Here is a 12,212-nt window from a genome sequence, read left to right on the forward strand (position 1 = left end):
TAAATTACCACAACAAGCAGGTCCCATTCCCATTCCCAGTCCCATTTCCATTCTCAGTTCCCAGACGAGTGCAAACTCGTTCGAACCAGGCCATAATAATCGCCTTTAATAAATTATCGGCTTGCGCGGCGCGAAAAACGCGAGGAGCCCAAACAAGCTGAAAAGCGGATGGGCGGTGAGAAAAGGGAAAGGGAAAGGGGCAGGAAGAGGGAACGGCAACCTGCATCACTCAGCGGTCAACAATGCAAAAACGGGAGCATGTCCAATGGCCAAGCACTGAAATAAATTCTCATGCATACACAAAAATAAAACATATTAATGACAATCAATTGGCATACGACTACAAAAATAAAAACAATTTTTGTTTTACCCATATTCAAAATCACATTTTTCAGAAATCATAACATGTTTTCTTAAAGTAAAATAAACAATCTGTATGTATCTAATTGTATTCGTATCCATTTGTATTCGTCGTTATTGTTATTTTTTGTGGTAAGAACTTTCAACTGTTAATTTTTTTGTTCAACAGCTGTTAGCTGGTTTGTTTCCCCAAAATAAAAATTTCAAATAAATATAGCTAATATATCGAATATGGAAGATGACCCAAAAGGGTTACTTTATGAACTTTACTTTAAGGATCTAAAATAATACGGCCAATTGGTAAAATTTGTTCTGTATTTGTTAAAGTAATACCGTCTAGCTTTAATATCTAAAAATATTGGATTATTTAATTTTCTGAACTTTTTACTTAAGTTCAGCATTTGTTAAAAACTAGAATACAAAATCAATCAAAATTAACTACATGAAGACTAACTTGGAAGGGTCCAACGTTACAAGTTTTAAGAATGCCTCAAAGTTTTTGTAAAATTTTAAATTGAATCCCTGTTGGTTGTCGACAATACAATGGCTTTAAGCATACCGACCATAAAAATGAAAGACCAATTAATATGTTTTTTTTCCCTGTGCAAACTCAAGGGAGTACTCAGGCGATGGCCGACATTTAAATTGCTTTGCATGTGTTGCACTCCCTTTTTCTGCCACTCCCCCTTTTGCCGGTGCGCCCCCGTTAACCCATCAATGCATTCGCCCTCTTCCCTTTTTAACCCCCACTTATTGCCAGCTCCTTCTTGTGTGCTCAACTTGCGTGAAATTTCAATTCCTCGCACTGGGAGCTGGGCTTCAATGGGGCAATTGCTGTAATGAAGTGCTTGAATGCCAATCAGCGGCAACGGCCAGGACGCAGTGGGTTAACCTTAACCCATGCAGCCAGGCAACCAGCCAACCAGGCAACCCTTTGGCGCTGCAATTTTGACATAATTTTTGATAAGTTGTTAACAAAAAGGTTGCCAAATTGTTGAGTAAATAAAAGTGGATGTGGATGTGGAAGTGGATGTTGATGTTGATTCTTCGACTTGGTCACGTAAGCTCCTCCCTTGCCGTCATTCCAACCACCAGCCAAAAACCACCCATCATAATTGCTGCCGTTCACGTAGCTGCAAATTTATGAGGTGATTTTTCATAAAACGTTTCTCTGCACCGCGCGCACTCAACGAATATTTCTGGTATTTTCGCTCATATTTCCCTCATGTCCAAATTAATTTATGAATTATTTTCTTTAAAATACCAAGAATAAACAACATGGAAGCGAGCAATTAACTCCACTCCGCGAACTTCGGTCTCCCGACTGGCGCCTCCGGGCGACCACCTCCCGATGCCCCCGTTTCGCACTCTCCTTAAATAAATTCGCCAAAGTTTTTAATAGTCAAGTGTTGAAAATTGAGCGACTGGGTGTTGACTGATTTATACACGATAATGGGCCGGGGAGGAGTAAACATCGCCGCCGGTCAAATGGCCGGCAATTAAGCGGCTTTCTGTTGGTTAAAGCCAAACGTGGCGGAGCCGGCGAAGAAAACTGTCTGTTGGCAGGATCTTTTGGCCACGCTTGTCGAGGGTAAACATTTCGCATAGTGCACGTGAATGGGTTAATGGTGGCATAGGTCAGGTGAACTTGAAGAGTATAGCTTTGATAGTCTGTATGTGCGGAAATTTAAGGGGACCTTAAACAGAGTTAAATAATATATGCATCTATTATTAAACTAGATTAAATTATACATAAGTATAGACAGAAAACCTTGGCCAGCCTTATTGCTAAATAAAAAGTAACTTTAGACAACCTTAAAAAGTTATTCGAAATTAAAAGAATAATGGGATTGAATCAAACATAAAAAGGATTAAAATCATATGATTCTGGAATATTCTTAACTTGATCCAAAAAATATTAAAATTAACCCGTATTTTTAAAGACCTAGAGTATTTAATTTATTATATTAGATCGAGACAATTGAAAGCATTACATTGAAAATAATTTCCATCCCTATTATATCCCTATTCGTATACACTTGTTTAACATGTCTTACTTTCAAGCTTTCAAACTATATCTGTGATTTGAAATTTAAACTTGTAATACGTATTAAAGCTCCATGTCTATCTCGCCTCACTTTAAACCTATTTCTCCCCATCTTGCAACTTAGACTTGGTCAATCAACTTGGATATGACTTGCTCAAACACATGAGTCATCCGAGCAGCTATCCCACACAATTGTGTTCTGGGACGCAGCTGGAGACAAAACTATCAACAAATTGCCGATCGGTTTCACTTCATTTGCGGCACTAAATTGCAGCGTAACTCATTTTCTCTTCATGTAATCAATGTGCAAATTACATTTTGGCTAAAAGATTGGCTCGGATGTGCAGAGGGGATGGGCAAACTGGAGGGGGGCAGAGGGAAACCTTCAATGTGCTGCGTCAATCAAGAGAGCTTCACTTGACCTCCATTTAAATCATTGACGAGAGGCAGCCCGCATCCGATGATGGCGTTTGTCGGTTCCATTGGTGCACTCAGAGAAAATAAGTGGGTTGAACTAAAAGGGTTTATTTTGAATATATGCAGTTCATTTGAATCGTTTATATTGCGCTACTGAAACTTAGTGGGATGAAATAAAAGGGGTATATAACCTATTATTTCAGTAGCTAAACGAACTGCATTTATTCAAAATAAACAATTTGAAAGTAAGACTTAAAAAAACTTAAGTTTACAGGGTGCAACATATTTTAAAATAAATATACTTAGGATGCCCATACTATCCTAATATTTCCAGATAAAAGTTTCTAGAATAAAGTTATTCAACAATGAGTACTTAATTCGTCGCCTGACTGACTTCGCATTATTATAAAATTATTATATTGAATGTAGGACATATTTGAGTATTCACAAAATCTATGATAAACTTTTTTGATACAAAACTTGTAGTAATCATAATCATATTTTCTAGCTAAAGATAGATCTTAAAATCTGTATCTGGCTGAAATAAAAATTTCATCTTCGTCGGCGTTTTTTACAGTGTGTAAAATGAAGGGGGGTCGGAGACGACAAGTCCAACACTCGTCCAGATGGCAACGAAAAGATCCAGCAAGTGACCAACGTCCAGTGCCCAGTGCCACAGTGAGAGGAAACGCATTGCAAACGTAATCAAGTAATCAAAAGTCCAAATCACGGCTGTGACAGACCCAAATAATTTGCAATGTGGCTGGGGGCCAGGGGCGGCTGTAAAGGGGGCGTTCGGCATTGCGTGCTATACCCATGTGACGGGCATGTTGAGGGGCGAAAGGGACCCCCGGCCACATGCAAAGATGGCACTTAACGAAAGCAGTCAACCGACAACTGATTGAAGTGAAACAAACCAACGAACACTCAGCAACAGCCACACATGGGTGGCGAAGGGTCGAAAGGGGGGTCCTGCAACAAATCAAAGGTGGAGGAGCAGCCCGGACATCCAACTCAGCGGTGGATACACACGATGGTCACGTGGACTAAAATGTGCAACGACATTAGCAGTCGGGCAAAGGGAAAAAGAGTGGGCGACAGGGGGTTAAGACAGCAGAAGGACTGATTCATGACAAACGCCGAACTCTGACTTATTGAATGGCTGATTTCTGTGTGCCGACAATCGATACGAGAATCATTGAAAGATAAAACATTTCCAATCGTTGCAGTTCAGACGGAAATGCAGTGAACTTTTGACATTTTAAGTGCTGAAAGGTAAAACTTTAATCACACAACGCGAAGGGCAATTGAATCGAAAGGTTACGAGACTATTAACAGCACGAGATATGAATTCCTGAATTGATTGGACATTTTATTATTTTCCAACTATTTTGTCACACTCACTCAGCAATAAGTGATTTTACTTTTTAATTTATTTTCTTTATTACCTGCATAATCAAATTTGCTGGTTAATAAACTTTTTCTAGCAATAAAAATGTAATATTGCAAATTCATAAAAATGTAAAGGTAAATAAATTATTAATTTACCTAACTCGCTAAAATCGAGTTACATTTCATTGCTCGTGGATTGTATCTGCAACAGATTTCCTGGCCAATTCATATCAATTTGTCAACTGCGACAAATACACTAGCAATGTAGCGGCCCCACCACCCATCCAACTGACCCCCGATGACCTTGCCCACGGAGAAAGGTCTGCCACTGTGAACTTGTAAGCAGATCGGGGCACGTAGACGAACCTGAGCACACATGTCCGCCCAGAAGCCGGAAAAAAGGGTAGATTGGGATTGGCTACTTCTGCAGTAGTCAGCAAAACTATTGCTCAACTCGTGCGGACACAGAAATCGAGAATGGCAGAATGGCAGAATGGGAATCCAGACACGGAGACATTTCTTATGGACGCCTCGAATTGGCGGACGTGACGTTGATTTGTTGGCGACGCCTGGAAGGTGACACTGGCCAAGGATGAGACAAGAGGCCACATGGACTGCCGGTCCAAAGGAGCAGACGTCATAAAATGTCGCAAGATTTGGCTAACAGAAAAATAAATTGCTAGCTGGCTCACTTCGATTGCAGCTGTCACGGCCATTTAGCTGTTTAGCGCCGCAAAATCTCGGCGAATCCTTGAGAGACGAGTGGAGTGGAGGGAGAACCACTCTGCCATCTAATTGCCAATGCAGCCAGCCAGTCGGGACTGCAGCTGGCGAACGTGCATTGGTTTGCCAGACTGGCCAGCACCATCGATTTTGTGGCCAAAACGGCGGAGCACGTCCCACTCGGATCACATCATTTGTGATGCTGTCCGGGAAAATCAATCTCAGGCCCCGAAATTCAGCGCACACTGTTGGTTTAGTATAACAATTCGTGATATGCAAATGTATGATCTGAGCGAAGAGAATCCTCTGCTTAAGCCACTTCAAAGTGCCGAAAGTTCAGCAGCCCTGTTTCAACCTTTTGGCCTTCATTTTTAACCTATTGGCATCGACTGAACACCCCGCAAAGCTTGGCTCTTTAGAGACCTTTTTTTTTTGGTGGAAACGTCAACTCACTTCTGTTTTAAATTCCCCTTTTTTCGGTCTCTGTGTTCTTTTGCGTAGCCCTCAGGTGCTAATGAATTCATAATGGAAACAGGCACTGGGACTGGCCATAAATTATGGAGCGTTGCGATGGGGATATATTTTTAAGGCACTGTCGAAAATGGCAGAAAAAAGGGGCCAACATGAATACTTTGCCCTCGGCTGTTGTCAGTTTGGCGGGTGAACGGGTAAGAGGGAATTCTCATTTAAAGCAACATCTGAGTTAGGACAATCAGGCTTAAACTGGAATTTATCCTTACAGTTGCCCTTATAAAAATTAAAAACATTTTCAATGTTGCTTAGTTGACAAACTGTATCAAAAGTGTAAACTGCAACCGAAAAAAACAAATTTTATAAATGAATTGAAGTGCATGGTTTTCGTATGTCTAACCTAAAATCCGTAAATCTTCTTTGACACAAAGCAACCTACAAGTTTTCTGATTCTTAATTTTAAAAGCAAACATTTTCTTTTACACGTCAATCGTAGAGTAAAAGGGTATACTGTATTCGTTGAAAAGGATAAAAGCCAAAGATTTGAGATTCGGAATTTAGTTATGCCCCAAATGGGGCCACGCCCACTCTTATGCCCACCAATCGCGAAAGTACGGCAGCATTTATTATGTAATTGTCAACTCGGTAAATATCTATCGACTTCTACAAACATTTTTCAAATCGCTCCATTACTTTAGAAGCTATAAGTACTATATTAAATTTTCCAGCAGGTTATTTTGAAATTAGTAAGCACAGTAACGGGTATCTAATATTCGGGGCTATTGCTTTTCTTCCTGTTTTTTGATTATGTTTTCTCTAGATCTGTTTGCATTGCTTTCTTGCAAGTCCACTGAGCAATGTACATTTGATTATTAATTTCAATTTGAGTTGCTCAGAAATTCATGTGGACTGAAATGACTTTAGCTCGTTAAGTTCCTTGCACATTCTTCTATTTGCACCCGTCTATCTATGCCAATGTAAATGTCACTTGGTTATGCATGTTTGCCTCCGAAATCTTTTATTAATTGAATCTGGAAAAATGCATTTGCCAAGGGGGTCTAAATCAAATAACTGTTTGTGTGAGCGCGCACCGCAAAAACCAATTTGATTGGAATTAAAATTCGAAATAGAATAAACAAAAGTCGGCGGAGGACGGGCCAAGAAATGATGGCCCAGCCTTGGAAACGCTCTTCCGGTCTCAGTTTTAGTGCAGCACTGCAGGCCCAGATACAGATACAAATCCCAATCCCGTCTGGGCAGATGCTGATGCCAATGCTGATCCTGAGCTTGTGTTGTAACAAGTTAATTGAATTTGCACTCAGCCAAGCGTCATGCATTGGGGCATCATGAGCTTACGAGTGCACTGAGAGAAATCCCAAATCTTGTCGGAAGTTAGTTGATAATTATTAGTGGAAAAAAATAATGTACTAAATAATAATCATTATGTTTTTGTGATATGTGATAATTTTGTTTCGCTTACGAATAAATATTTTTTTCTGAAAAAAATTACTATAAACACTTTTAAAAAAAAAAAGAATTGATCCCGTGCAATAGATACAACTTTTTCCATTGTGCCTTTAAAATTTTTTTTTAACTTTGTCTTAATTTTAAAAACTAAAAGAACATTTTTTGTCTTACAATCGTTCAGATATGGTCCACCTATATATTTTTTAATAAAGAAACGAGAAACAAAACAAACTTCAAAATAAGTATTTCTCCTATAAAACAAGAAGTTAAGGTGATGCCATCTGTCGCAAAGCTTAGCCAACCTAGAAGCTAAAAGCGAGCAGAGTAAACAATTTTACCATTTATTGGTTAGCATTGGATTTAGTAATTTCAGCGCAGTAAATAGCAGTCCAGTCCATAAATACTTTTGAACTTAGAATTTTACCATTTTTGTTTTCAACTTGAGGACAACTATTTCTCCGTGTGCAAAATGAGTGGGTACAGCGGAGGCCACTGGCGGAGCTGCAGCTACCGATACAAGTTGCTTATTTTATGGCCAACTCTAATGGAGGACTCGATTCTGATTCCGGCTTCTACTTCGCTTGGCATTTAGTTTGCTGTGCCTCCACCCCTCTCCCCTTCCTCTTACCCTTCTCCTTTCCCTCCGATGATTTCCCCTCGTTTCGCCTCGATTTTTCCAATTTTGTGATTTGCACAGATTTCAGCTTGACGTCCTTGCCTCATGGTCTATCCTTCGCATCCGCAGAGTCCTTTCCTTGGAGCTCGGTTAGTTTGTTGCCAGTGTTTTGCCGTCTGTGCTTATCCAGCAACATTGTCGAAGGTGAAGCCCCGGCTTCCAAGTGCATTAAGCGCATGTGAACCGGTGCCAAACAATGACGCCTCCAAAGCCACTCCCTGCAACCTGACTTCCCTTGATCCTGGCAGACAAATGACTCACCTAAAGGATTCAGAAGGTGTGAGGATGGGTCGGGATGTAGTTGGTAGGATGCAGCGAGAGTGTGCTTTTAGCAGATTAGTTTTCATCATCTTAACATTCCTAATTAATGAGGCCTTTGTTGCTCCATCTCAGCTCCTTTTTAGGTGTTAAATCAAAGACCTTAGCCCGGCGTGCAAGTCTAATGAGTAATGAGGAACACTGGCAAAGTTTATCCTGGCATCTACACAAGAAGTCCTGCTCAATTTCATGCAGTTTCCCTGTAATAAACCAAAAGCATTTTTTATACCCTTGCAGAGGGTATTATAATTTCAGTCAGAAGTTTGCAACGCAGTGAAGGAGACATCTCCGACCCTATAAAGTATATATATTCTTGATCAGCATCACTAGGCGAGTCGATCTAGCCATGTCCGTCTGTCCGTCCGTCTGTCCGTCTGTCCGTCTGTCCGTCTGTCCGTCTGTCCGTCTGTCCGTCTGTCCGTCCGTTTATATGCAAACTAGTCTCTCAGTTTTAAAGCTATCTGCATGAAACTTTCCCAAAAGTTGTCTTTCTATTGCAGGTAGTATATAAGTCGGAACGAGCCGGATCGGACGACTATAGCATATAGCTCCCATAGGAACAATCGGAAAAATAAAGGAAAAAAAATTATAACTTTGCTGTTTTTTAATTTTTTGTTTAGTTCTTCGACATTTAGTAATGGTTAAATATTTCCGATTTACGGTTTAAATTTCATCAAAATCGGACGACTATAGCATATAGCTCCCATAGGAACAATCGGAAAAATAAATGAAAAAAAATTATAACTTTTCTGTTTTTTAATGTTTTGTTTAGTTCTTCGACATTTAGTAATGGTTAAATATTTTCGATTTACGGTTTAAATTTCATCAAAGTCGGACGACTATATCATATAGCTCCCATAGGAACAATCGGAGAAATAAATGAAAAAAATTATAACTTTTCTGTTTTTTAATTTTTTGTTTAGTTCTTCGACATATGGCAATGTTTAATTATTTCAGAATTATGGTTTAAATTTTATCAAAATCGGACGTCTATATCATATAGCTCCCATAGAACTAATAAAAATATATAAAATAACTATCTAATAATTGAGCTGCAAATCATCATAGCTTCACTGTTTTTCAGTATATACTGAAGTAAATCATAATTTAAATGTTTTCAAAAGTATTTAATTCATGCAATAGCTGCAAGGGTATATGAACTTCGGCTTGCCGAAGTTTGCTTTCTTTCTTGTTTTAATGTAAATTGCCCGGCAGCTTGTTTAACGACAGTATGTTGCACAAAGTTGTATGCTTTTTAATTAATTTTTCATCACAGAACTATCACCTCATTCCAAAACCAACAACACCATTTTAATTTTCTTTTCAACCTGACACCAGCAAAAATCAAATCAATTTTCACAAATCACATTTCACGAATGTTAACTGAAATGCGAATTTCACAATTATTTTTGTTTGCAATTTTAACGCCATTTTTTGAACTCAATGCGCACTCATTAACACGGATTCATGGCACTTAATTAGGCCCTGCAAATGTTTGCCAGTAATGCAAATGGACATCAACACTCCACTTGATGAATGGCATTTCCACATTTATGTTTGATATTCGAGTGCTAATAGTCAGAATAATGCCACATAATGAGTGTCGAAGCCAACAATAGAATGCCAACTTTTAGTTAAAAGTCAACTGAAACCAAAACAGTGCGAAATGCAAAAGCGCTAAAGTTTGTAAAACTAATTTCCTCCAAATAATGGGCAAACGGGGAGTGGCGGGGCATCGGAAGGGAAATGTCAAAATGATTTTGACAAGTCCAATTTTGATATTTTCAAATTTCGCCGTAATTAACTCTCTGGCAAAGCCAATTAGCGACCGCACACAAACTCATTTATGTTGTGCTGGCTGATTACAAATATACATGGAAATATGGAATTAGCAATATACATATATTGAAAGTTTCGCTGTCGCCGTCCAATGTGGTTCACCCTACTTAGCACTCTGCTCACGAAGTTTAACAATATCGTAAATAATGGAGTCAATTGCATTTTGCATAATAATTACAGTGTAAATATTTCCCAACAGGAGCGGTTCAATGATTTTTTATTACCTGGGAATCTCTACATCTACATCTACATGATGCGAAAGCCAGGTACTAAATACCTGGCATGCACTAATTGTTTATAGTAGTGTAAATATAAAATCACAAGCATATTTCAATTTTCAGTGTGAAATATTTTTGGCATGCAAATAAACATGGATTTATGTATACATGGAGAACGAGCTATTTATAAATCAGGAGGCTAAAAGCCATAAATAAATAATTAGCTAAATAATGAAAAAGAAATCCATAGTTCCAAACGAGTATGGCTTGGGGTATAAACAAACTATAGTCAGAAAAGAAGTTTTAAGTTTTAATTTAATCTAAATAGTTTAACGCATTAACTTTGTGATTAAATAGACGATTTTCAACATCGAATAATTAGTTTTAGTACTTGATATGCACACAATTAGGATTACCAAGTACTAGATACATAATAGTTTAAGTATCTACAAAAAACAGTTTAATTTCATTGACAATCCGGTGCATTTTAATCTTATATTTTAAATAACAATATTTATTTGAATAATTAAAATGTGGGGCCCCTTTGTAACAGTCCTGCTTCGCTCCTGGATATGGAAATAAGCGCACGGATTGGAATGAGCCGGGGCGCCAGCCGTAGTCCTCCCGTCGAGCTGAGTGGCCAAGTGGAGTGGGCCGGGTAACTGGGGTAACTGGGGTAACTGGCAACTGGTAACTGGGGAGCGTGTAAGCAGCCAGCGAGTGAGTGATGAAGAGCGTCACGTCGACAGCAGAAACAGCAGGATGGTTTCAAACGGAGCTGCGCGGAGATGCCAATGAGAATGGCAGTCGCGGTTGGCTGACATTACACTTGTCAACAGGTATAATTGCGTTGCTCTTGCTGCGCCTTTCGCTCCCACTTACCATCAGAGTTGGCAACTATCAATTCTAAAATAAATGTAGAAGAGCAGCTAAAGCTGTATCGAAGGGAACTGGCTTACCCAATATTTTAACAAGATATTTTATCTAAATAAATTTCTAGTCAATGTCTTACAGTATAATTCATATGTATTTATTGGCTTGAACTTGTATGGATCAACGTAAAACACAAAACTTTAAACGAAACGGGCTTTAAAAAATGATATTAGACAAGAAAGAAAGCAAACTTCGGCAAGCCGAAGTTCATATACCCTTGCAGCTATTGCATGAATTAAATACTTTTGAAAACATTTAAATTATGATTTACTTCAGTATATACTGAAAAACAGTGAAGCTATGATGATTTGCAGCTCAATTATTAGATAGTTATTTTATATATTTTTATTAGTTCTATGGGAGCTATATGATATAGACGTCCGATTTTGATAAAATTTAAACCATAATTCTGAAATAATTAAACATTGCCATATGTCGAAGAACTAAACAAAAAATTAAAAAACAGAAAAGTTATAATTTTTTTTCATTTATTTCTCCGATTGTTCCTATGGGAGCTATATGATATAGTCGTCCGACTTTGATGAAATTTAAACCGTAAATCGAAAATATTTAACCATTACTAAATGTCGAAGAACTAAACAAAACATTAAAAAACAGAAAAGTTATAATTTTTTTTCATTTATTTTTCCGATTGTTCCTATGGGAGCTATATGCTATAGTCGTCCGATTTTGATGAAATTTAAACCGTAAATCGGAAATATTTAACCATTACTAAATGTCGAAGAACTAAACAAAAAATTAAAAAACAGCAAAGTTATAATTTTTTTCCTTTATTTTTCCGATTGTTCCTATGGGAGCTATATGCTATAGTCGTCCGATCCGGCTCGTTCCGACTTATATACTACCTGCAATAGAAAGACAACTTTTGGGAAAGTTTCATGCAGATAGCTTTAAAACTGAGAGACTAGTTTGCATATAAACGGACGGACAGACGGACAGACGGACAGACGGACAGACGGACAGACGGACAGACGGACGGACAGACGGACATGGCTAGATCGACTCGCCTAGTGATGCTGATCAAGAATATATATACTTTATAGGGTCGGAGATGTCTCCTTCACTGCGTTGCAAACTTCTGACTGAAATTATAATACCCTCTGCAAGGGTATAAAAATATCAAAGCAACTAAATAGCCAATCCTTTAATAGGTTTATTTATTAAAGGCCAACTAAAATCTTGATTTTTTTCATGGACCCTAAATAAGTAAGGTAACTTATTTTATGGAAAACTAACTCGTATTCCAAAAAGAGGTTTATATTTTTGGTCAGATATTTGCCAATTTGCTAGTACTTGCTTCTCATCCTTTACATTTAAAAACAGTTATTAT

This window comes from Drosophila elegans, unplaced genomic scaffold (assembly GCF_018152505.1).
Source record: "Drosophila elegans isolate 14027-0461.03 unplaced genomic scaffold, ASM1815250v1 contig_520, whole genome shotgun sequence".
Lineage (NCBI taxonomy): Eukaryota > Metazoa > Arthropoda > Insecta > Diptera > Drosophilidae > Drosophila > Drosophila elegans.